This window comes from Pogoniulus pusillus, chromosome 7 (genome assembly GCF_015220805.1).
Source record: "Pogoniulus pusillus isolate bPogPus1 chromosome 7, bPogPus1.pri, whole genome shotgun sequence".
NCBI classification, from domain to species: Eukaryota; Metazoa; Chordata; class Aves; order Piciformes; family Lybiidae; genus Pogoniulus; species Pogoniulus pusillus.
In genome coordinates, this window is record NC_087270.1 from 38,865,539 (window position 1) to 38,891,839 (window position 26,301).

At 48.1% G+C, this 26,301-nt stretch overlaps 1 protein-coding gene across 1 annotated transcript in view; it reads left to right on the plus strand.

Annotated features, from left to right (window-relative positions):
- The first annotated feature begins 4,420 nt into the window (after positions 1–4,420).
- Positions 4,421–26,301, plus strand: part of EXTL3 (exostosin like glycosyltransferase 3) — a 205,718-nt gene continuing 183,837 nt past the window's right edge. The window contains exon 1 of the mRNA XM_064146649.1: positions 4,421–4,503. The gene's annotated coding sequence lies outside the window, so the exon portion shown is untranslated. The remainder of the gene's footprint in view (positions 4,504–26,301) is intronic.

Sequence of the window (26,301 nt, forward strand, 5' to 3'; positions counted from 1 at the left end):
TGTGGGACCAAACCAGGCAGGTTGTGGGAGGGTGTTGTGGGAGAATGTCATGGGAGAAGCCATGATGCTAATTTTGTGTCAAGTTCCCAGCAATATCCCACGCTGACCCTTAAGGCAGCTTTTCCACCCAAACTCCGGGGTATAAACCAAAGTCCCTGCGATAATGCAAGGTCTCACCCTGGTGAGACCGAGCACCAGACTGGGCAGGTTCTGCCCTAGCTTCTCCACTAGGTTTGAGCAGCCCACGGAGAAACCCTTGTGGGCAGGAGGTCTGCGAGAAGTCCTCTGCAGAGCAAGCAGCATCCCCAGAGGCCGGCTGGGATTTTTAATGCAATAGTGCCCCCCCGTGTGAGCCCTGCGCGGAGGGACAAGGGCCCCGATGGCCTAGGTGGCCTTGGCTGGGACATGGGTGGGTGACGAGCAGGACAGAGTGCACCCATGGGCTTGCGGCAACACCCAGCTTGCGGATCAGGCAATCCTTCCTCTGGCCGCTGTCCTGCCCTGCAGGGAGATGGAGTGGGACACACGGAGGAGTGTGGCTCTCTGGGGGGAGTGTCGTGTCCCCAGCCCTCCCCTGTGCCTCGGCAAGGGACAGCATCACCTGGGAGAAACCTCGCCAGGATGTTTGGGATTATTGAGCTGCCTCATGGCCTCCGGGGGGGCTGGAGGGAACTGATGGTTTTGTGCATGTATAGAGCCATGTCTGAGGCAGCAGCAGTGCACCCTGGAATCCTGTTGTTGGGTGAGCTACAGGAGCAAGGACAGGTGGGTAATGGGTGTCTCTCTTACACTATGGGGACCAAGGACACACTGATGTGTGTCTTCTTGACACCCCAGGAACCCAAGGGTGCCTCTGGGTGCAGGTCAGCTCATTTGAGATGAACACAAAGGAGGGAGGAGTGGAGCAGTGTCCCTTGCTTCAGCTCTCAAAAATGGCTTGCCATGGTGAATTTCAATCCACCACCACCCCCCAGCTGACTCCATGCCCACCTATCCAGAGACTGTTTCAGGGCATCAAATAGGGAAAAGATGCTTTCAGGACAGGGCCCCTCCTTCCCCTGAGCGTATTTGAAGTTCAGGTTTGCTGTTTGAGCACTCCCAAAGCTTGCACACACATAAAGGCACGGCTGCAACTACCTGAGCACGGCTGCATACTCCACATGGTCTCACTGAGGCTATTGGGAGGGCATCCTATAGGGTCCACAGGCGATCGTTGTGCCCCTGTGGCCAGGAAGACCAACAGCATCCTGCCTTGAATCAGCAGTAGTGAGGCCAGCAGGACTAGAGCAGTGATCCTCCCCCCGTACTGGCTGCTGGTGAGGCTGCACCTCAAATACTGGATTCATTCTGGCCCCTCACTCAAAGGACACTGAGGTGCAAGACAGTGTCCAGAGAAGGGCAACAAAGCTGGTGAAGGATTTGGACCTTAAAGATCTCTTCCAACAAAAATGGGTGTATGATTCTAAGGCTGGTGGAGAGGTTTGTTGGATATATGGCTGGAAGGAAGGAGACAGCCCCAAGCTGTGCAAACAGAGAGCAGCATTTGCATGCTGTCAAATAACTGGGTGGGGGCAGATGGCTCTGGAGCCCATCGCCGGTATGAGGCACACCCCCAGCAAGGCTTGAGAGGCAGCTACCTCCCTCTGCTGGGATCAGAAAGGCTAATCCTGCGGGAATAATGGATGTAAGCCTCTTAGCTGCCGTGCTGTCAGTGCCTGCCACTGATGAGCTGATTAAAATCAAATGGAAAAGATTAAACTCACCCCCTCCAGGTACCCCAGGAGCCACACTGGTGGTAGGCAATGTGGAGGAGAAGCTCCTTGCTGGGTTCAGTGGCTTTGCTCTGCCCCATCCATCACGGTCCTGCCCAGGTCTAGGTGTTCTGTGGCCAGAAGGAATGTTTTGAGCCTTCTTAATCTTTTCAAATCCCCTCTCTGTGCCACACAGGGAGTTCTGGGCAGCAACCAGCCCCTTAAAGACAGCAGATTATCCATGTCCAAGTCGCCACCAGGAACTGAAGGAAATAGTGGCAGAGTGTTTGGAAAGGCAGGATGCAAACAGAGCTGATAGGGTGAAGAATTTGGTTTACAAAGAGGCTTTTTGAGTCTGAGTGAGCTACTGGTAGGACCTGAAATGTCATTTCACATCTGCAGCAGGTGCAGGGTGGCATTGCAAATCCTGGTCCTAGCTGTGAGGCTGCCCATGGTGGCTTGGGCACTCTTGCCCTGGAAAAGAAGAGGGACAAAGCTGGAGCTGAAGCTGCATGCTGGCCTGCTCATTTGTGCCTCTGATTTTGTGCTGATCAGTCCAGTGATTCTCCTCCATCTTTGCTGGTGGCTCTTTTCCAGGTCTTGTCTATGATGTGCAGTCAGAAAGACAGGATTATTTTGGAGGAGCTTGTTGCAGCCTGGAAACGTGGCTCAAAGCACATGGGGGTACACCTGGCTCACTTTCAGAGCCATGTTTGTGAATTAACCCCATTTTTTGTTTGAGCCTATCCTGGTGGGCATACTGAATTGATTGGTTGACTTTTGAGCAGGATGCCACTTGCTGGGTTCAGCAGAGCAAAGCTCCTCCAGTGGTGACTCAGAGAGGTGAGCCCTGAAGCCTTAGTATTCAGTCGATCTTCCTCCTGAGCTGCATTAATTACCCATTTGAGGAGAGAGAAGATGCCTGTGGAGAAAAAAGCAGCGGCAGAAAGAGTCAGAGATGGAGCTGGGGCTGTGACCCAGAGGTCCCCAGCTACAACCTGGCCCCACATCCCTTCTGTAGCACCCATGAGTGCTACCTGCACACTTCTGTAGCTCTGTGTGTGTCTAATGCACATGCTCATGCAACAAGGGGAGTACTTTGAATATCCAGGTGTGGGCTGCACCTGAAAAACGAATGTGCCACAACTTCTACCCCTTCCTTCCCAAATCAATGTCCTCCACATCACTTATTTCTCAGAGGTGCTTTAAAGCACGTGTTTGGGGTGCTGTGTGGGAATGGACTGAGATTTAGGGTGTTGCATGGGAAAAGGCAAAGTTTTGGGGTGCTGCCTTGGTACTGTGGAGAGAAGAAGCAGCTTCCAGCAACCTCTGCTTCTGCCCAGCACCCTGCTTTTAATTCACAGATTCACAGATTGTATAGGCTTGGAAGATACCCTCAAAGGTTATCTTGTCCAATCCCTCTGGCAGTCAGCAGAGACACCTCCAACTAGATAGGCTGCTCAGGGTCCTCAAGTCTGAGCTTGAATGTCTCAAGAGATGGAGTCTCAACCACATCCCTGGGCAACCTGTTTAAGCATTTTACCACTCTCATTATGGAGAACTTCCTCCTGACGCCCAACCTAAACCTCCCCTGCCACACTTTAAAACCACTGCCCCACATCCTGTCGCTACAAGCCCTTCCAAACAGTTCATCCCCAGCCCTCCTGTAGGTCCCCTTCAGCTGATGAAATGTAGCCATGAGGTTTCCCCAGAACCTTCTATTCTCCAGGCTGAACAGTCCCATTTCTTTCAACCTGTCTTCATAGAAGTGCTGTGGCCCTGCTCCAGCAGGTCTAGGTCCCATAGTTGGACACAGTATTCCAAGTGAGTGGCAGAATCACCTCTTGTAATATGCTTCTTTTGATGAATCATAGAACCATAGAATCAACCAGGTTGGAAGAGACCTCCAAGATCATCCAGTCCAACCTAGCACCCAGCCCTATCCAGTCAACCAGACCATGGCACTAAGTGCCTCAGCCAGGCTTGGCTTCAACACCTCCAGGCACAGAGACTCCACCACCTCCCTGGGCAGCCCATTCCAATGCCAATCACTCTCTCTGACAACAACTTCCTAACAACATCCAGCCTAGACCTACCCTGGCACAACTTGAGACTGTGTCCCCTTGTTCTACTGCTGGTTGCCTTGGAGAAGAGCCCAACCCCACCTGGCTACAGCCTCCCTTCAGGGAGCTGCAGACAGCAATGAGGTCACCCCTGAGCCTCCTCTGCTGCAGGCTGCACACCCCCAGCTCCCTCAGCCTCTCCTCACAGGGCTGTGCTCCAGGCCCCTCACCAGCTTCCTTGCCCTTCTCTGGACACCTTCCAGCACCTCAACATCTCTCTGCAATGGAGGAGCCCAGAACTGGACACAGCACTCAAGGTGTGCAACTCAGGATACATCAAATTGCCTCCCCAAATTCCTCCTAGGTGACGAAGCCCCACGAGGGGCGTGGGGCCCAGCGGAGGTGGTTAGGGGCTCACCCAGGGTGATGCACGCAGGGAGCCAGCGACAGGCGCTCCCAGCAGCGCAGAGCGCCCCGCTCAGCTGCGAGCGCCGCCCGGAGCTGCCGCCAGAGGGCGCCAGGCTCCCACGTTTGGGTGCCGCTTCCCACAATGCAGCGAGCCGGGCCGGGGGCTCCGCTCCGCTCCGCTCCGCTCCGCTCCGCTCCGCTCCGCTCCGCTCCGCACGCCGGGCTGCGGCCGCAGGGCGAGCCGGGGCAGCCGCGCAGCACCGCGCAGCCTCCGCCGGCAGGTAAGCGCTGAGCCCCGGCCCTCGGAGCGGGCCCGGGGACCTGGGGGTGTGCATGTGCGCGTCCGTGATGCATCTTAGGGTTTCGTAGAGCAACGGCTGTGTTTGGAGCCCCTCATGATTTTGCCGGTTTGTGCTGATGTTTTAGCATCTCGTTTTAATTTGTGTTTATCTGATGTGATTATTTTATGTTACTTTGCAGTCCCTCCCTCCCGCCCCGCTGGCGCAAGAGAGGGGGGCCCTGGCTCGGCCGAGGACCGGCACCGTCCCCGTCCGGATGGATTCCGGCTGGAGGGCACTTATTAGCCCCCTCCCGCCCGCGGCTTCCCCTGCCCCATGCCGGGCTTAGGGGGTGCTTGGGGAGGATTTTGGATGCGTGTAGAGAGGCAGCACCAGAAGTGGGGTGAGCCCTGGCTGGGCTGGTGGCTACATCCTTAAATCAGAAGGACTGGGTTTTCACCCGGACCCCCCCAAGTTAGACGAAGCTTGTGCCCGTGGCTTTGGGGTGCCGCTGGTTCCTCCCCGGCTGCTCCGGGACGGTGCAACGTAAAGGAGGCTGGAGGTAGCAGCCGCTGTTTGGATAGCGGGCGAGGAATCCTCTGCCCCTGGCGAAAGTTGCTTTCGAGTTTGGCGTTTTGAGCCGTGGGGACGGGAGGAAAATTGGCAGCTTTGGAAGGGCTGTGGAGCCGCAAGGGGAGATGGCAGCCAGGAGGGAGAGCCTGGGGTAGCCGGAGAGGAGGCGAGTGGCCCCTGGAAGCGGAAGAATGGCTTTGGCTTTCCTCGGAGAGGGATCTGGGGAGCCTTAGCGTGCCCGGCGCTGCTGGGTTGGTGGTACCTCTCCATCGTTTGACCACGGCTGTGTTAACTCCTTATCCTGGGATGTGAACCAGGCGGCTGTGGGCAGAGCAGAGGGCTTGCAGAAGTCAGGGCGCCGCGGTCTCGCTTCCGTGCCTAGTTCCCCCTTCCTGTGATGTATCTGGAGGTGCTTGGGACTCACCAGCTCCCTCGAATTGTGTTTTGGCTCTCTTGGTCGATTAAAACCTCTAGTTTTGCACAAAAGCCCCCAGCCAGAGCAGCATTAAAGTTTTTTCTTCTGTGCCAGGGAAGGAAGCTGGACACAGGCTAAAGCAAATAAACTTGTATTTCATCATGCAGGGTTGGGTTTCTTTGTTTTCCACCCTGCTCTAGGCAGTCTGGGCTCTCTACAGCCACAAATGCTTCCATGTCCAACCTTCCCCTTCGAACTCGTCTTACTGGCCAAGGGAAAAAACTTCTGCTCCTTCTTGCAAAGCTGGCTCCCTGTGGAGGCTGCTCTGTCCTCTGCCTCCTGCATGCTCTTCCTCTGTGTGTTTCTCCTTGGTTGCTGTGTGGGAGGGGTTTTGCAGGGTTTTTTCTCCAGGCCCATTCTTACAAAGCAGCTCAGGACCAAGCTGAGAGGTGCTGTGGATGTACAAAGAGTGAGCACAGCTGACCTGACAGCAGCTGTGTGTCAGCTGGGGTTGTGTGCTCTGCCGAGGGATGCATGTCCTCTCTGTGGCTTGTGCTGCTCAGCTCGGGAGGTAAAGGATGCTGTAAGTGATGGGAGCTGGGTTTATTTTTGGTCTCTATATGGGGTGTTAAAAACCCTAGGGTGCTGAAATATCTCTCTGCCTGTCCCCACTGCTGCAGGCGGGGAGCTGGAGACTAGATGCAATCCAGTGAGCAGAGGAATGTGCCTCTCCAATGCAGGAACCAAGGGCTGAGAAGGTTTCATGGCTGGAGGCACTAGTACATATCATTTATATGGGGCTGTAAATGTTCCCAACTGCCTGTGCAGAAGCCTTGAGGAAGAGATTTCTCCTTGCTGGAGAAGCTAGCACAGTCCCAGTGACGCAGGACCACATGCGTGCAGGAGCAGTGGGGCCGAGGCATGAGGTGTGTGAGGAGATGCAGTCCTGTGGCATCCAGGTGGATGACAAAGACCAGGGATGCTGCAGGTAGTGGGATGTTAGTGTGTGTGAAAAACCAGAAAGATCAACATTAGGTGATGTGTTGTGCCCTGATGTGCTCGTCCTGAGAAAGCAAAGGGCTGCGGGAGCCTATTGCCCTCACCGCCATGGTCCAGGGGAGACCTGTGCCTTCTTTCCTGAAATGAGGCCAGTGCAGAATCAGAGTCTGAGGCTTAAAAACAGTGTCATTTGTTAAATGTATTCTATCTTCTTCTAAGAAAGCAGATGAAATGTAGGTGCCAGTGCCTAAAGGGCATGCAAAACGCTATTACATCAGGAAGCAGGGAAGGGTTTACACACTGCGCAGGTTCCCCTCGCTTAGTCATGATGTTTCCAAGGTTTTTCACTGCACCTGCACTGACATTTCTCTGTAAGCAAATGCATGGGAGGGCACATGAGGGAATGAAGAAACCCAGGTGTTTTTTTCCCCAAGAATTGAAGGTTTTTTTTGTGTCCTCTTGAGAGAGACTTTCAGCTTCAGTCTGGCTTTCACAGAACCCCAGCATGGCGAGGGGTTAGAATCGACCTTTGGAGGTCATCTGGTCCACTCACTCTGCTACAACAGGGTCGTTCAGAGCAGACTGCTCAGACAGGCTTGGAATCTCTCCAGAGGAGACCCCACAGTCTTTCAGGGCAGCCTGGCCCCAGTGCTCCAGCACTCAGAGGAAAAGTTTTTTCTTATGTTCAACTGGAACCTCCCAGGTTCCAGTTTGTGCCCACTGGCCCTTATCTTGTTGCTGGGTGCCACTGAAAGGAGTCTGGCTCCATGTTCTTGCACCTGCTGGTTACATATAGATAAGCATTGAGATCCCCTCTCAGTCTTCTCCAGTCTGAACAGCCACAGGTTTCTCATCCTTTCTTCCTCAAGAGAGATGCTTCAGTTCCCTCAGCCTCTAGTGGACTCTCTCTATTAGTTCCTTTTCTCTCTTGAATTGGGAAGCCCAGAACTAGACACAGCACCCAAGATGTGACCTGCAGAGCAGAGCGGAGAGGGAAAAGAACCTCCCTTAACCTGCTGGTCCCACTCTTCTGAATGCCCCTGAGTAGACCATTAGCCTTCCTGGCCATGAGGGCACCTTGCTGTTAATCATGGCCACTTTTCCCACATCCCTCTCTGCAGAGGTGCTTTCCATCAGGTCAACCCCTAACCTGTATTGGTGCAGGAGATTATTCCTCCCCAGGGACAGGGCCTTACACTTGCCCTTGTTGCATACCATTAGAATCTCCTCTACCCAACTCTCCAGCCCATTCAGGTCTTGCTGAATGGCAGCACAGCCTGATGGTGTGTCAGCTACTCCTTGGTGGCTGGCATTGCTGATTGGTGTAAGTGATGCTTTCTTTTTTGTTCTGGACTTCTTTCCACCAGTCTTCACGCTCTGGGGGGAGGGAGGATGGAAATGCAGTCACCTCTGTAGAAAAACGTGGCATTTTGTGTCAGGTGAAGCCAAAGATAGAGAGTTGCTTTATTTGTCTCTTTGCTGAGTTTAAGAGGAGGCAGGAAGGCATTTAGGCAGGAGATGGAGAAAGGAGGTGGCACATGTGCTGCTCGTGTCATGGTGACATCCAGTTCTGTTTTGGTTTTAGGAGAAATACCTCTGTGGGGGCAGGCTCTTTCCAGCTTTACTCCTGCTGCAAAGATCTGAAGGTGAGGGAACCTCTACTCCCATGTCACCAACATTGATTTTTGCAGCAGCTGTGGTTTGATCACTGGGGATTCCAAAAAAAGATTTCTGTGGTTGTTGGGTAAGTTGAAGTTTAACAGTTCCTGCTTTCATCTCTTTTGTTTCCCTGGTGTCCCTTGGGAAGGAGGAAAGTCTTTCCAGTCCCATGTCAGTATTTATATGACATCTATAGTAATTTTCCAGCAGGTCCTAGGAACAGCTGGCTGGAAATGATCAACCAGGAGGTTTTATGACATGCACTACCTTGTAGGAGGACCAGGACAAGGTCTTCGTGGCCTTTTGTGTGGGAAAGCAGAGATGGGCACTGGTGGATGTCACATGGGGTAGATGCAGCTCCTGATGGCTTCTACTTGGATGACTCTGGATGTGCCATTTGTTTCTCAGACATCTGCTGGCTTTTCCCAGAGATGTGGTACTAGGATATGCAGTTATAATTGGGGAAGAAGAAAATAGTAGCATCTTACCCAGCTGCTTTCTGGGTTGCAGGTCTCTGCCCTGTCCTTTCCCTGTTCCTCTGGAGAAGCAGAGGGTTTGTTGTGGAACATTTGCTGTGTTCAGTTTTGGGCCACTCATTGCAAGAAGGACATAAAGGTGCTGGAGTGTGTCCAAAGGACGTCAAAGCTGGTGAAGGGCCTAGAGCACAAGCCTTGTGAGGAGCAGCTGAGGGAGCTGGGGTTGTTTAGTCTGCAAAAAAGAAGGCTGAGGAGACCTCACTCCCTACAACTCCCTGAAAGGAGGTTGGAGCAAGGTAGGAGTTGTTCTCTTCTCCCTGGTAACAATCAGTAGAAGAGGAAATGGCTTCAAGCTGTGCCAGGAGAGGTTTAGATTGGATATTAGAAGAAACTTGTAATTGTTGTCAGGCCTGGGAATGGGCTCCCCAGGGAGGTGGTTGAATCACCATCCCTGCAGGTTACACTCAGTGATCTTAAAGGTTTTTTTCCAACGAAAATGATTCTCTGGCCTGGGTATGTTTTTTTTTCCCTCAGAATGGGTCTGAACCTGCCCAGTTCTGCTGCAAAACCTTCAGCTGTTTGTCTGGGCCATGGTTTAAAATTAAATGCATTTAAAAAAATGTTTTCCCACCCCCCCAAAATAGTGTTAGTTTCTGAGACTCCCTGTAATTTTGATGGTTAGGGGATAGCTTTCTTTATATTAGTTCATAAGGAAATTTGTAATGATAGAAAATATTTAAAGTAGTGAATGAAATTGATAGGAAATGCTAAGGAGCATTTGCTGTTGACTGAAGCTGCTGATGGGTGATCTCTGCATGAGGCTTGGCTGGAAGTCAGGGCCTGTGGCAGCCCAGATGTAGGAGTGGAGTGGCTCATTGGAGAGCTGGAAGCCCCGATTTGGACATCCTGGTTTCACATGGGTGTTATTTGCTTGCCAGCCAAACAGCCAGCCTGGCGAGGTGTGCATCCAGCTCTCTGCAGGAGCTGGCAGCAGAGTGCTGCTCACTTTTGGCCTCATATGGCTGGGAGGTAGAAGCGTGTCCTGGTACCAAATGAGGAGGAACTCCTTACTTCTGCAAATACAGGAGGAGTAGGATTTGCTTCACGTGATGGAAACAGGCCAAAAGGGTGATGAAAAAGCAGGAGATGGATGCGGGTTTGTTCAGGGCCTCCATCAGCTCTGACCCACCTCAGTGTGGCCTTAGGAACGAACTGATCCACCTTCAGGGCATGCTACAGATAGCTCTGAACTTGTCCTCCTGCCTTAGTGAGAAATTCCTTCAGTTAGGCTTCCCTGAATCAACTTTAAACCATCTGCCAGCACTGACCCTGGTAAAGTGGCTGCAGAGAGCAAAGAAGCCACCTGGGAATCGCTTTGCTTCTTGGACTGGCTTTGTTACCTTGAAACCAAATCTGTCCCTGTGAGCTGGGGCAGAGGAGGTCACTCCCTGGGCTGCAGGGCAGACATAAACACTGTTATTTAGCCACGGGGGAGGATAAAATAATGAAATAATCAGAAAGCTATTAAAAAGCATCCTAAAGCGAAGGCAGCAGGTGCTAAATGCTGCTGTGCCTTTGCAGTGCTCTCTACTTGTCTGTGTACTACTGGTTTGTGTAAGCTCCTTCATCATGTTTTGTTACTGCTTCATCAGACCTTCAGAAGATGCTGTATAAAAGTAAAAAAGATGCTACTGGATACCTGGATTTCAACAGAATCATAGAATGGTTTCAGTTGGAAGAGACCATAAAGATCATCTAGTTCCAACCCACTCCCTGCCAGGGGCAGGGGCACCTCTTACTAGACCAGGTTGCTCAAGGCTCTGTCTGCCCTGGCTTTGAAAACTTCCAGGGCCTCTACAACTTTTGTGGTCAACCTGTTGCAGCACCTGACCACCCCTCTGTCATCAGTTTGCAGATCTGAGCATGTGGCTTCCTGGCATACAAACACCATTCCCTGAGCCTGGTAATTTGCTGGTAAAAGGGAGAGGAAGTATAAATGCCTTTGTAATTGCAAAGCAGGGCTGTGAAAGAATCCCATGGGGACATATGTGCCTGCCTCAATCAGGGGCTTTGGCCACCTATAGCAGCAGTGGGATCAGGGCCAATACTTTGCATTTCCATTGCTTTCAGCATATTTTCTTTTACCTAACTGGCATTCTAGAGTTTCCTTGCAGCTGAAAATGAGAAAACTCTGAAAAAAAAAACCCATCTCAATCAATTTTTTTTCTCTCTCAGCTTTCATTTCACAGTTCACCTTTCTTTCTGCCTTTAATTTCTGATGGGGCTTCTGGCTTTCTAGAGAAAGGAGGGGAGGGGGATAAAAAGAAAGCAGGCATTTAATAATAGATCAAAAATGAGATAAAGCAGAAAGTCAACCCTCCCCTACATTCTCCCTTCCCAAAAAGCAACTAAAGAAATTGCAAACTGCCTTGAAGAAGGGGAGTGAAAACAGTGAAGATCAAACCTGATGTTAAGTATAGATGAGGTGTTTATATTTTATTTAATGACTGTGTAGTGCCACCCTCTTAGAAAAGCTGCTCTCCCCTGAGCTGCTGTGCATGATTAATAAAACAGCAGAGATGAACTGGAACAGGGAAAATTCAGCACGAATCGAGTGCCAAAGGTGAACACAGCAAGCATCGTTAGCAGGCGTGGGCAGAGTTTGTTGCTTAGTACACCTGAAGGTCTCTGTGTACTTGGTGACAGCTGTAACTGGAGGTACCTCCAAAACCCAGGAGGCTTCATGAGGTGGTTTTTGTTATCCAAATCTTGACCATGTTTGGTAGAGCCGTGGGGTCTCAGAGGGATGGGAACTCAGTGGGCTTTGGGCAAGATGCCACCTCCTTACAAGAAGGACATTGAGGTGCTGGAGTGTGTCCAAAGAAGGACAGCAAAGCAGGTGAGTGGTCTAGGACACAAGTCTTGTGAGGAGAAGATGAGGAAACTGGAGTTGTTTAGCCTGGAGAAAAGGAGGCTGAGGGAAGACCTTATGGCTCTCTTCAGCTCACTGAAAGGAGGTTGGAAACCAGATGGAGGTTGATCTCTTTTCTTAAGGAACATGCAACAGAAGATGCAATGACTTCAAGTTGTGCCAGGAGAAGTTTAGATTGGACATTAGGGACAATTTCTTCACAAAAAGGGCTGTCAAACCCTGGAAGAGGCTGCCTAGGGAAATGCTGGAGTCACCATCCCTGCAGGGATTGAAAAGCTGTGTAGGTGTGGTGCTGAGCGACATGGTTTAGTGGTGGACTTTGCAGTGCTGGGTTAATGGTTGGGCTCCATAATGTTAAAGATATCCACCAGCCAAAATGATTCTATGCACAGGCAGAAATGCCATCATGGAGAGATGAGCTGATGTGGTATTAGTCACTGGCCAAAGTGCACCAGAAAGAGCCTTGCAGCATGTCTCAGCCTGGGAGAGCATTCAGTCAAAGCTTGCACTTGATGAGACACAATTTCCCTGGAAAAAGAGGCTTAGCTCTGGCACCAGGCACTGCAGCCATCATCCTCAGGCCTGGTCTTGTTTGTTGTAAATCCTTTGGCTCCTTTGGGCTTTGGTTTTAGTGGGACCTTTGCTGTAGGACAGGAAGGAGGGCAGGAGTTGGGGTGGCCTTGTGTTCCTCGTGAGACACTTTGAAAATGTGGTTCATATGGAGCTGCTTTTCTCCTGTCTCATCCCAAAGGTCTCTGAAGCCAGCATGGACATTGTGAATAGCAGCTGTGTGGGCTCAAGTGAGCTAGACTGGGAGGATGTGCAAGGAGAAAACTCTTGCACTGTCTCCACTGGAGATAGGGCAGAAGAGAGGGCCTTTAGCCTAACCCACTTGATGGTCCTGTTTGCAGCCTTGGTGAGTCAAATCCTAAGAGGGTCACAAGGCATAGCCAGTCCTCTCCAGTACTGTCTTTGTCCAACACAAATCAACCCAGCCTGGATCATGCCATGAGGACCCATACCTGTAGCTGCAGGTATTTTTCTTGCTAAATCACCCACTTTTAAGTGCAGAAAGTGCCACAGTCTGTCTCGTTCTGCAGCTGCAGCAGGGAAGAGGCTGAAGAGCTACATCCATCTCAGCTGTGAGTAGTGAAGGCACAGCCAGAAGAGAAAGTGAGCAGCAATCCCACACGTGGGTCTGGCACAAGACAAAGCCAAAACTGCTTGCCCACTGGGAAGTGCCACTCCTGTAAGACATTAGCATCCTTTAAGGTGTTAACTTATATTTTTGTCACCTTCTTGGTCTCCACTCTGTACTTACAGACTTGGAGGAGAATCTGTTTCATTGCCTGCTGGGCTGCTGCTCTTGTTTATTCTCCAAAAGGAAGTAAATTAGACGTGCCAGAGCTTAAAAAAAAAAAAATCCAGACTTTGAAATAACCACTTGGAAGTAGAGTAAACCTCAGCAAGAAAATGTTTGTCTTCCACTTTTTTTTTCTGAGGCTGGCTAGGAGTAAAGTGCAGGGAGAAGATGAAGCAAAGTTTACTTTCTTTTGGTTTCATATATATTCTTCTTTTTCCTTTTCCCGAAGTTGCTTTGTCAAGTCTGAGTGGAGAAAACCAGCTGAAAACGTTGCCTTGGTGGACGTGGGGTGGAGGCAGGAGCACATCTATTTTGTTTATTTACCTATTTTTCCCAGTGAGGCCCTAAGGCAAACCAGCTGAGCTGAGGCCGTATTGCCTGCTGCATGTGGGCAAGAAGAGCAACAAGAAATTCTTTTTCCTGACATCAAGATGAGCACTGGAGATATGTGATTGAGTCAGCAATGCAGATGCCATCAAGTGTCTGCTGTATTCCAGTGTCGAACCAGAGCAGTGTCACAGCCTCATATCCTGCATCTCCTGATAAGAATGCAGTTACCTCTGAGGAAGCAAAACATGGTGCAACCCCCCTATGCTGCTGCTTGTGAGCACCTCTAGCTGGCACCAGCAGTGCTCTTGCAGTAGCCTGTATAGCCTCAGGCTGCGCCAGGGGAGATTTAGGCTTGAGGTGAGGAGAAAGTTCTTCACTGAGAGAGTCATTGGACACTGGAATGGGCTGCCCGGGGAGGTGGTGGAGTTGCCATCCCTGGAGCTGTTCAAGGCAGGGTTGGATGTGGCACTTGGTGCCATGGTCTGGCCTTGAGCTCTGTGGTAAAGGGTTGGACTTGATGATCTGTGAGGTCTCTTCCAACCCTGATGATACTGTGATACTGTGATATACTGTGATACTGTGATATACTGTGATACTGTGATATACTGTGATATACTGTTTCTTTTCAATTCTACATCCTGGAGCCCCAAATGAGGGTTTTTGAATGTAACTGCAGTGTCTATATGCACACATATATGTGTGACTATGTAAGCAGGACTCTTTTCTGGAGCACCCAGTGTTGTGTTAAGCCCTGTTAGACCACTAAGAGCAGTATGTGTCACCAGTCTGGGTGCTTGTTGTTTACAGGTTTTTCCAGCATACTGTATGCATGAGAAGAGAGGATTAGCATCATTTGAGTTTCCAACCATGTATTTACCTCAAAAATCAGCTTAATTTCCAGCCTTAAAATGTTTCCCTTTCAGTTTGCCCTGAAAACGACAGGCAGAAGTGAAATCCTTTATCCCCAGCAGTTTTCTGCTTCTCCTCTGCTAGACTTTACCAACCAGCTACTGGTTTTGAAGGCACAGACCACAGCCCAGCTCAGTGACAGCATTTCCTTCTATTGTTTGGTGGAGGCAGCTTCTGGCTCCCTGCACTATCTTTTGCCATCAGCTGTCTCCTTTCTCCTGATCCCAGGGGGACCATCTTTGTCCTGTTCCTGCTTTAGTCCTGTTCCTGGACCCAGCCTGGGAGGCTGCAGTGGGAAGGAAGGAGAGTTGCAACAGTGTGGTTTATATCCCTTAAAACCAGCTACAGCAGTGAAATTTTGCAAAGATGTGGCTGTATTGTCCCCAAGGGACAGTGTGGAGCTTTTAAAAGGACAGTTATGCTACTGTAGTGGTGGTGGAGGCAGAGGAGGACAATTTTCACCCAGATTCCTCTTTTGAGGGGCTTGTTGTTCCTTGAGGGTTTTCTGCACTGGAGGCTACAGAAGCTGAGGGAATTAAAAAAAGCTTTTTGTGGTTCCCCATCTGTAGATTTGAGGGAAAGCATTTCAAATCCACCACCCTAAGCTATACCATAAATCTCTCTGCAGAAACACGGAGCCTAGACATTAATAATTGGGAGCTTGCACAATAAAGCACTGAAATATTTCATGCATGACACAACATCTTTCAATCCAGCTGATGCTGTGCAGAGATCTGTGTGAAAGTTCTGTGCAGCCAAGTTAGAGAACTTTTTCCTCTCGTTTGTGCCTTTTGAAGGAGAAGGAAATAGGAAGGAAAAATCACTCATATCCCAAGGCTCAAGCATGGGGTTTTTAAGGTCCTCCTATTTTATGAATCATAGAGTCATAGAATCAACCAGGTTGGAAGAGACCTCCAAGAGACCTCCAACCTATCCCCTGGCCCTATTCAGTCAACTAGACCATGGCACTAAGTGCCTCATCCAGGCTTTGCTTCAACACCTCCAGGCACAGAGACTCCACCACCTCCCTGGGCAGCCCATTCCAATGCCAATCACTCTCTCTGTGAAGAACTTCCTCCTAACATCCAGCCTATGCCTACCCTGGCACAACTTCAGACTGTGTCCCCTTGTTCTATTGCTGGTTGCCTGGGAGAAGAGCCCAACCCCACCTGGCCACGGTGTCCCTTCAGGTAGTTGTAGACAGCAATGAGGTCACCCCTGAGCCTCCTCTTCTGCAGGCTGCACACCCCCAGCTCCCTCAGCCTCTCCTCATAGGGTTTGTGTTCCAGGCCCCTCACCGGCTTTGTCGCCCTTCTCTGGACTCCTTCCAGAACCTCAACATCCCTCTTGAATTGAGGAGCCCAGAACTGTACACAGTACTCTAGGTGTGGCCTGACCAGTGCTCAGTACAGGGGAAGAATAACCTCCCTTGTCCTGCTGGCCACACTGTTCCTGATGCAGAACGTGCTGAAAGAAAACAATGCAAATTTAGTTATCTTTTCCCTCCTTCCTTCCCACATCTTCAGATTTTTCCCATTCAGCCAAGCTGCTCCTGGACTGTGACTGAACATGAGAAATGTTAGTCCCCAGAGGTCTGTGTCCCTGAGGTTTGAGGGCTCGATGATAAGAGCTTTGGGCCATGACATGACAAATGTAACTTCACAGTTGCTTGTTCACGCTCTAGCAAAGGTGTGTTTTGGGTGTAGGTATTTCCCAGCAACAAAGCTGAGATCTTAGCAGCTCTTAAATGAATATTCTTCACTGGTTTTTGTTTGTTTGTTTGTAATGCAGTTAAAGGTAATTGGAGGACTGGCAGTATTTTGAACAACTGTATCCACCTAGGTAATTATGACCTTGGATTTATTCAATCAAATAATATCAAGATTAAGAGTGAAAAGAGCTGTGTCAATCACAAGGAATTGTGTTGCAGCCTGAGTGCAAATTCATCACCTGAGATCAGGAGACTCTGGCAGGGTATTCTTCATTCATCAGCAAAAGGCATCACAGCAAGATCATTTAACTGTCATTTATCAATTTACCAGGATACTTAATTAAGTTGGGGCTGGAAAGAGGATAATGGGAATGATTCTGCTGGTGGTAATGAATCTTCAGACACCTGAGGACTTCCATTTTGCTTGCTGCTGTGTTGTGTTTCATGTAGCCTTGAAGGCCTGTTAGGAACACAGCCTGGGCCAGTGATGCACTGCTGTTAGTGGCCCTGGTGTTTTTGTGTCCTATCTAAGTGGCATGGGTAGACTTGCACCATGCATTGAGCCATGCAGATTGTGGGGGAGGAGGGTGTGGGTGCTGTCTGTTGGCTATGTATGAGCAACTGTTGCATGCACAAATACAAGTTCTCACCCTGTGACTGTTAACGAGGAGTTATGTATAATGTTAATCACAACGTTTGAGTGCAGAGCAGGTTGTTACCTAAGGATGGGCTGTGTTTGCTGTTGAATTTACATATATCTCTCCTCAACTTGTGTCTTGGCTCTAGCTTGAAAAAGGAGTGCTGGGTTCTGTGCTCTTTCCATTCTGCCCAGGTCAGCTTTGTGACAATGAAAACATGTGCAGCATCTGGCCTGTATCAACAGTAGTGTGGCCAGCAGGACCAGGGCAGTGGTTGTGCCCCTGTATTCAGCACTGGTGAGGTCACACCTCAAATACTGGGTTCAGTTTTGGACCCCTCATTCCAAGAAAGATGTTAAGGTGCTGGAGCAGATGAGCAAGTACAACAATGCTGGTGAGGAGTCTAGAGAGCAAGTCCTTTGAGGAGTGAGTGAAGGAACTTGGGTTGTTTAGCCTGGAGAAAAGGATGCTTAGAGGAGACTTTCCTGCTCTCTACAGTTTCCTGAAAGGAGACTGAAGCGAGGTGTGGGTTGGTCTCCAAGGGAACATGAAACAACACAAGAGGTAATGGTCTCAGATTGTGCCAGGCAAGGTTTATGTTAGACACTAGGAACAATTTCTTCATAGAAAGGGCCACGTAGCCCTGGAACAGACTGCCCAGGGAAATAGTAGAGTCTCCATCCCTGGAGGGGTTTGAAAGCTGTGCAAATGTGATGCTGAGTGACATGGTTTAGTGATACCTAGCAGTGCTGGGTTAACGGTTGGGCTTGATGATCTTGGAGGCCTTTTCCAATCTTAAGGACTCCATAATTCTATTACTCTATTCTTGAGTACATACAAATACTCACTTTTCAGGGTAGCTACATCTAAGACTTCAGGTTATTTCACTGCTTGGGATCCACAGCACCACTCCCTTGTTTTGCCCTTATGATCGACACCCATGTTGTTTTCTTACAAAACAAGACTCAATCTCATTCAGGTTTCTAATCCCCCCATAGGTAAGTATGTTTTGTGCCACCCCAGTAACTTGTAAACCTGTTTCAGTCTCAAGCCTAACAACGAGATACAGGTCTGCAGGGGTAATTAAGGTTGCATAAGTTAATGAAAAACAGACAAGAGGGATAGCTCAGGTACTTACTGAGCCTCAGGGAGAGGTGCAGTTCCTGCTCGTGTGAGTGGGTACCAGCCAGTCCCCATGAGGGAGAGATCTTCCAACTGTTTTGGTCGTGAAATCTTATCAACTGGAGCCAGAGTATGGCCCCAGTGTTGCCCTGGTTAATCCTAGGATGGTGATCTCTATTTGCAGTAAAATGTCTTCTGAGTTGAAACGTGGTGGTTTGGACAACACCAGCGCTGGTAGAAATTGTCTGGTGCAAGGGAAACCTGAGGCTCAGATGGAGATGTAGCCTGCCTGCTTTTTGCAAAAACACAGCAACAGACTTCATCAGGTCCAAGGACTCCTGAATGTTTCCTCCTAGGGTTTCATACAAGTCCTGTTGTTTTCCTGCAACAAAAGCAGGAGAAAAGGAGAATTACTTTGATTTTAATACAGAAATACCTCTGAGTAGATGGAGCAGAAGGAACCACTAGCAAGAGGAATAGGTGGAGATTAAAACCACCTTCTTTCTCTTGCTGTCCCTTGCACTTGCACACACATGATACATGCATGTAGTCAGACCTCTTCTCGTTGTGTAACACGGGGAAACTGAATTGAAAAGGAGACAATACAAACCAGCATGAAAGGGGAAATATAAGAGGATGAGTCAGCTCTGTGCCTGCCTGTCGAAACCAAGGGGAAGTCTGCCTGGTGCTCATGACAGATCTTTTGCAAAGAAATCAAATTGATGACAGCCTGTAAGACAGACTGGAAACGGTATGAAAATTGCTGGTAGGTGCTTGAATGTCACTGACTGCATGGAGTGAATTGTAGGCTGAGTTGCAACAATTTCCCTGAAGCTGCGTAGATTAACATACAAATACCAAGGAAGTCCAATCTGCAAATCTTTATCTTCTTCAGCTTGAGAGTCAAATGAGTGCATTATGGAAGTGTCATCCATTTGAGTCGATTGTTGCTGCTGCTGCTGCATTTGTGGAGAGGATGTATCTGAGTTTACTAATAACGATACTGAGGTGCTGAGAAACACAAGTGTCTTTGGATTGTTCTTCCTGGAGTAGCTTATTCTTATTTCTGGCATTTTATTAATTTATCCCCCTCCCCAGTTCTAACATCCTCTGGAGATGTCTGCTGAGCAAAGAATTAGAATCATAGATGCATAAAGGTTGCAAAGGACTTCCAAGATCATCGAGTCCAACTGTTAGCTCAACACTGCCAAATCCACCACTATACCATGTCCCTCAGCATCGCATCTACACAGCTTTTCAATCCTCCCAGGGAAGCTGACTCCACCACTTCCCTGTTCCAATGATCAACCACTCTTGCAGTGAAGGTATTTTCCCCACTATCCAATCTAAAGCTCCCCTGGTGCAACCTGAGGCCGTTTCCTCCTGTCCTGTCACATGTTACCTGAGAGAAGAGACTGACCCCACCTCCCTCCAGCCTCCTTTCAGTGAGTTATAGAGAGTGAGTGTGATGCCTTCTCTTGAGCCTGAGCCTTCTCTTCTCCAGACTAAACAAACCTAACTCCCTCAGCTGCTCTTCAGAAAACTTCTGCTCTAGACCCTTCACCAGATTCGTTGTCCTTCTTTGGAAACAAAAGCAATGGAGATGCACTGTACATCTATATCATCTTTTCTCCAAGAGTCTATTGTAAGCCTTGGAAACTTTAAGGTAATTTTATTTGCTAGAGGAGAAACTGTGATTGTTAAGAGAATCTAAGAATTTACCAACCTGCTAGTAAGTAGATTGGGCTGCTTGGGTATTTTTTGGTATAAGCAGAAATGAAAGTTAGTGGCCAAAACTTCTCATTGATCCCCATTGTATCATTGCTTCACCCATTTGACTTCCTCTCTTGCTCTCTGCTTGTGCAGTAAAGATACAAAATCAGTCTTGCACCCACTTGAGAAGTAGCTTTACAGATGAGATTTTGGGTTTGGGGGGAGAGGCAGATATTCTGAGTGATAGATGGCTCCTGCTGTCAAAGAAATGCGAGGGCAATTCTGCCTAGTAAAGTTGGTATGTTTCTGAGAGCCCTGAATTTCTGCCTTCTGCTCAGATGGTTTGAAAAATTGCCTTTTAGGAGCTGTTGCCAATGGCTTCACCATTTTGCCTTTCCCCCATCTTTATAAACAGTTTCTGCACCCAAGGAGGTAGCTGTGAGGATTAGTCACTGGTTCCAAAGCTCTTTGAAGATGGCAAGTGGTGTATAACAGCTCAATGTTTATTAATGGCATGGCTTAGTACAATGAGAATTTTTTACATCTGAGATTAAATATGCAAGGGCAGAGCCTTGGCAAGTTGGAAATGGCATTCATCTCATCCCAGCTGCACCAGTTGATGACACCTGATTGTCTGGCTCATCATACCTGATCTGTGGGCTGCATCAGAGAGCCCTCCATCACCTTACTCTTTTAGCAAGCTCTTCTTCCACTGGCCTCTTGCCACTGCATGTACCAAGTTTAAATCTGCTTCTGTGTTTTTGGCTTCATTCCTCCTAAATGTTTTCACTTCTGTTGGCTGTAACTGATCCCAGTGGCATCTTTCATGATACACTTCATTCAGCTTCTTCTATTGCTTCAAGTGCAAGAACACTCCTAAAATTCAGCCTATTTTTTTTTAACCAGAAAAAAAAAAGGCACAGGGTTGCATGGTTCTGTCATTGGTGGGAGAAGGAAATGATTTTTCTTAATCTTTACATTTGATTGATTTTAAAACTCAGCATACAAGGTGTGGTGATTTCAGTGGAACATTGTTGTAGTTGGAAAGGGCAATATATTGTTGTTCTTCCTCTCTTGGGAGCCAGAGCCAGGACTAGTATTGACTAAACATAAGTATTGCCATCTGGTGCATGATCTCAGATCACTTCAGGACTGGGGAATGAATCATAGAAGCATTAAGGTTGGAAGAGACCTACAAGGTCATTGAGTCCAACTGTTAACCCAGCACTGTCAAGTCACCACTAAACCATGTCCCTCAGCATCACATCTATGCAGCTTATCAATCCTCCCAGGAATACTGCCTCCATCACTTCCCTGGGCAGCCTGTTTCAATGCTCAGCCACTCTTTCAGTGAAGAAATTGCTCCTAATCTCCAACCTCTAGCACAGCTTGAGGCCATTTCCTCTCATCCTATTGCTTGTTGCTGGGGAGAAGAGGCTGACCCACAGTTCAGTCCAACCTCCTTTCAAGGAATTGTAGAGAGGAAGGTCTCTCCATAGCTTCTTTTTCTCCAGGCTGAAAAGCCCCAGTTCCCTCAGCCACTTTTCATACAATTTGTACTTTACACCCTACATCAGATTTGTTGCTCTTCTTTGGACACGCTCCAGCATCTCAGTATCCGTGGAGTGAGAGGCCCAAACCTGATCCCAGGATGTGAGATGTGGTCTCACCAGTACTCAGTACATGGGGAAAATCCCTGCCTTAGTCTTGCTGGCCACACTATTGCTGATCCAAGTCAGGATGCCGTTGCCCTTCTTGGCCACTTGGGCATGTGCTGGCTTATACTCATCTGACTGTTGACCAACACCCTCAGGTCCTTTTCTGCTGGAGAGCTTTCCATCTACTCCTCCCTAAGCCTGTAGCATTGCAGGGGGTGATTGTGACCCAGGTGCAGGAATTGGCACTTGGCCTTGTGAAAGACTTGGAGAATGTCATTCATTTCTCCATCAATAGGGAAGCTAAAGCAACTTGCCAGGCTGAGACCGAGGTAATGATTACTGGGGACAACAATTCCTGATCCACAGCAGTGTGTTTGTGCTGGAGCAAATTCCTCCCTACACCAGCTGGAATTATTTCCATACTTATTCTTTAGTTTGCCCCTTTCACTGACCTCTGCCTTTCTGCACTTACACCTTAAAAAGCTCATTGCCCAGTTCTTAGCTGACAAGATTTCAGACTGCTGTGGTGTTGTCAGCCTGTGTGCTTCTGCAGAGCCTGTGTGTGTAGGCATGGATTTATAGGGAGAGAAAGAAAGGCTGCTGCTAAGGACATCTATGAGTAATAACCAAATTAGAAGGCAGTGTTTGCACATGCATCACCCAGCTCTGAATGCATGGGTTTGCTTTTAAGAAAAAAAAACAAAACAGAAATAACTTGCTTATGTAGAGTTAATTTCTGATTGACTCCTTGAACTTCTCACTCTGCAATCTTGCCATCACCAGTAGCAATATAAGGCACTGCAAATGCAACTGTCCTCTGAAGATCATAGGAACAAAGGGCTACACAAATGACCAGGTCTGGAGCACCTCTGCTGTGAAGACAGGCTGAGAGAAGTTGAAGTTGCTCAGCCTAGAGAGGAGAAGGCTTCAGGGACACCTGCTGAGGTCTTTCAGTACTTAAAGGGGCCTATAAAGGAAATGAGAACAAACCTTCTGGCAAAGCCTGATGTGACATGACAAGGGGTGATGGATTTCAACTAAATGGTGGGAAATTCAGATTAGAGAGAAGGAAGAAATTGTTTCTGCTGAGGGTGGTGAGACACTGGTTTAGGTTGTCCAGAGAGGTGGTAGATGCCTCATCTCTGGAACCATACCACATCAGGTTGGATGTAGCTCCGAGCAACCTTCTCTAGTTGAAGATGGCCCTGCTCACTGCAGAGGTTTTGTACTAGATGGCCTTTAAAGGTCTTTTCCCACCCAAACCATTCTATGGTTGCACAGTTCTATGATTCTGACTCCAATGGAGTACACATCATCTCAGTCTTCCCCAAAATTACACTTGTGAAAACATTTTCATCAACATTTTATGCAGGACTACAAATGGCAGCAGTCCTGCTCACCTCTGCCCACCTTTTCTCACTGATGTTGCTCTTCCCCTGTACTCAACACTGGTCAGGCCACACCTCGAGTACTGTGTCCAGTTCTGGGCTCCTCAATTCAAGAGAGATGTTGAGGTGCTGGAAGGTGTCCAGAGAAGGGCGACAAAGGTGGTGAGGGGCCTGGAGCACAGCCCTGTGAGGAGAGGCTGAGGGAGCTGGGGGTGTGCAGCCTAGAGAGGAGGAGGCTCAGGGCAGAGCTCATTGCTGTCTACAACTCCCTGAAGGGAGGCTGTAGCCAGGTGGGGTTGGTCTCTTCTCCCAGGCAACCAGCAATAGAACAAGGGGACACAATCTGAAGTTGTGCCGGGGAAGGTCTAGGCTGGATGTTAGGAAGAAGTTCTTCACAGAGAGAGTGATTGGCATTGGAATGGGCTGCCCAGGGAGGTGGTGGAGGCACCGTCCCTGGAGGTCTTCAAGAGAAGACTGGATAAGGCACTTGGTGCTGTGGTCTAGTTGACTGGATAGGGCTGGGTGCTAGGTTGGACTGGATGATCTTGGAGGTCTCTTCCAACCTGGTTGATTCTATGATTCTTTTGTCTTACTAACAAAACCATTGCTAACAACAGAGGCAGGGCTGCACGGGCAGCTGAACTGCTGAAGTGATCTGGGTTAAGAGAACACTTCTAATGAGGTAGTTTTTGCCACATTCACTCAGGCATCAGCTTTTTCTTTGCATGAGTACAGAGATTAATTTTGTCTCAAGTTCTGAAAACCTGAAGACATGCTGAATAGATAGAAATGGGTTCTATTTATAGGCTACAGAATCCCTTTGTACAACAAACCAGTTTGTTTTAATTTAAGCTATGCATTCAGCACACTTAGCTTAATTCTAGTTAACGACAAGATTTACATGCCTTCCCCCTGCATTCTAATTGCTGTTTAAAATTATGACATAAATCCTAAGTAGAGTTAAACAGTCAGGCTGGGCATTAAGAAACTTCATTTACCATTTTTAATATAAAGTGCATTGACTTGCTTAGGTGATTAATTTTCACAAATGCCTGACTAAGAAAATAGGTTTCCAGTTTAACCAAAGGCCTGATTTATGGAGAAATGTGCCTTTGTTGCCCTCATAGAATCACTCTCCAGCAGCCTTTTGATAAGGAAGAAAGGAAATTCAAAAATGCAAAGCAAGAGAGTTTAAATCAGTCAGGATGGAAGTATTTTGCTCTTTGTTTTGCTTCACTAAATCCTGAAGTTGGAGGAGAAAAGGTAGGATGGTTGAGCAAAGATTGGCAGGTAAGTTAGCAGTGGTGCTCTTCAAGGACTGGTCTCAGGAGTGTTTTTAATGTATCGTGGAATCAACCAGGTCAGAAGAGACCTCCAAGCTCCTCCAGTCCAACCTAGCACCCAGACCTGGCAAATCAACCAGCACTAAGTGCTTCATCCAGGCTTTGCTTCAACACCTCCAGGCACAGTGACTCCACCATCTCCCTGGGCAGCCCATTCCAATGCCAGTTACTCTCTCTGTGAAGAACAAACAATTGAGTAATAATAATGGAGCAGAAATAAATGTGATTTGGAGATGTCATCAAATGTGGAAAAAGAGAACACCCCATCAATGAATGACTTCAGGACTGTTTGACTGTAAGCAAATGCAAGCTCTTGCAATGTAAACTCTGACAGAAAGCTGGGTTGCCTATATGAGAATTGGGATGGATTAATCAATTGCAGGATGATTCTGATATCCCAGTGACAAAGACACACACTGGGATCACATTTGTCAGCCAAGTTATTTCCACTAGTGACAGGGAAACGTGAATGCCACTGCAGCAGGTTTTAGTGAGGCATTGTTTAAAATGGACTGTGTGTTCCCTGTCCGTGTAAGGGAAATATTGATTTCAACTGTGAAGGGTGCAGAGCAGAGTGTCTGCTGGAAATGATCTGGAGAAGAGAGAAGCTGGTTCACAAAACAATTATAGGAGCCTGATGGTAAGCTAGTGACAGAAAAAGGCAGAGAAAAATTATATTCCTTCTCTATAAATACACTGGCATAAATACCAGAGAGGGATTTAAGTTAAATGACAATTCTGGCACAAGAACAAATGGCTCTGAATAAGTTTAGGCTGGAAATGAGCAGGATGGCTTCAAACCAAGGGAGGTTCTTGAATAGCTTTCTAATGGGAATTGTGTAACAGGGGCTAAAAACCTGATTACTGTGAAGATGAAGCCTGATAAATGTAGTAATGGGATTATGCAACGTAGTTGACTTCAGTATTAAAGGATCAGGCTCAGGATTTCCGGTCCTGTGCTTTGACAAATACACTTAAAAATCTTGCAGGTATGAGAAAAAAATGTAGAAGGTTTTCATTTTAATAATGATTCAGCTTGGAGTTGGTTTCTCCATTTCTAATGCACTAATAACTGAGTTGTGTGGACTGAGGAAAGGAGGAAGTATTCTTCCTGCACTGGAAAAAGCAACAGCTGGCAACTGGTTACCTGTTTCAGTGGTCGATTTTGGCAGCAGTTTGTACTGCTTAGAGGTATTTATATTTTTAATTTTAAATCACTTTGTTACATGGTAGTAAAGTTAAGCCTCAAAATAGATTGTGCTCAAAATGATGACAGCTATTTATTATTATTTCTTTGCCGTGGTATTTTTCAACCCCCCCTGCAGCACTTCATGCACACTTGTGTTTGTTATTGATCTCACCATTCTCTATTGATCCCCATTTCCTCCCCTCTTCCTGACAGTCCACAGTTTTCTTGTTGCTTTGCTAAAATCCCAGTAAATAAGGTTGCCTGCCTCTCTGTCCAAAGAAACCAGCTATTTAATCAAGGATGGGTGCCAAGCTACTTTAGCACAATGTACATTTGATCTCAGGATGCACTTCACGCTCTCTGTTTCCATGCCTTTTAAGTTTTGATTCAGACTCTGTATTCAAGTGTTAACTGCAATTGATGGCTGTGGCTTCCCCGAGCGTGGCTGCCTTCTAGCCCTCCTTCCTGAAACAGAGATACTCTGTGCAGAGGTCTCCACCACTTGGGAGAGATGGTGGTTGAAGAGGAATGGTATTGATGGGACAGTGTGTGGTTACACAGGAACATCAGGTATAGAATCATAGAATGGTTTGGGTGGAAGGAGACCTTTAAAGGTGAGCAGGGACATCTTCAGGTAGATCAGGTTCTCAGAACTCATCCAACCTAACCTGGAGTGGTTCCTAGGGTGCACCTCTCTGGGCAACCTGAGCCAGTGTCTTACAACCCTCAGCATAAATTATTTCTTCCTGAAATTTAGTCTGGATCTTCCCTCTTTTAGTTTAAAACCATCATCCCATATCCTGTCACAACAGGCCCTTGCTAAAATGTGCCCAACTTTTGTCCAGGCCCCACTTAAGTACTAGAAGGCCACAATTACATCTTTCCACAACCTTTCATTCTCCAGGCTGAACAACCCTGACTCTCTCAGCCTGTCCTCATAGCAGAAGTACTCTAGCCCTCAGAACATTCAAACATAGGCTCTGCGACAAGGAGGCTCATTCCAGCACTTCTAAGCTCTTATTACAAAGATTTCCTCTGAGGAGGAAAGGCTGAGAAATCTGGAGCTGTGTAGCCTTGAAAAGACTAAGAGGCAACCTCCTCAATGCTGACAAATATCTAAATTGTGTGGGGCAAGAGGAAGGGACCAGACTTTTTTCAGTGGTGTCTGGTGATAGGACAAAGGGCAACAGGCATAAAGTGCAACACAGGAAATTCCATATAAATGTAAGGAAAAACTTCTTTTCTGTGAGACTGCCAGAGCATTGGACCAGGCTGCTTAGAGAGGCTGTGGAATATTCTTCTCTGGAGATTTTCAAAACCCACCTGGATGTGATCCTGGGCAACCTGTTGTGGGTGACCCAGCATTAGCTGAGGGGTTGGACT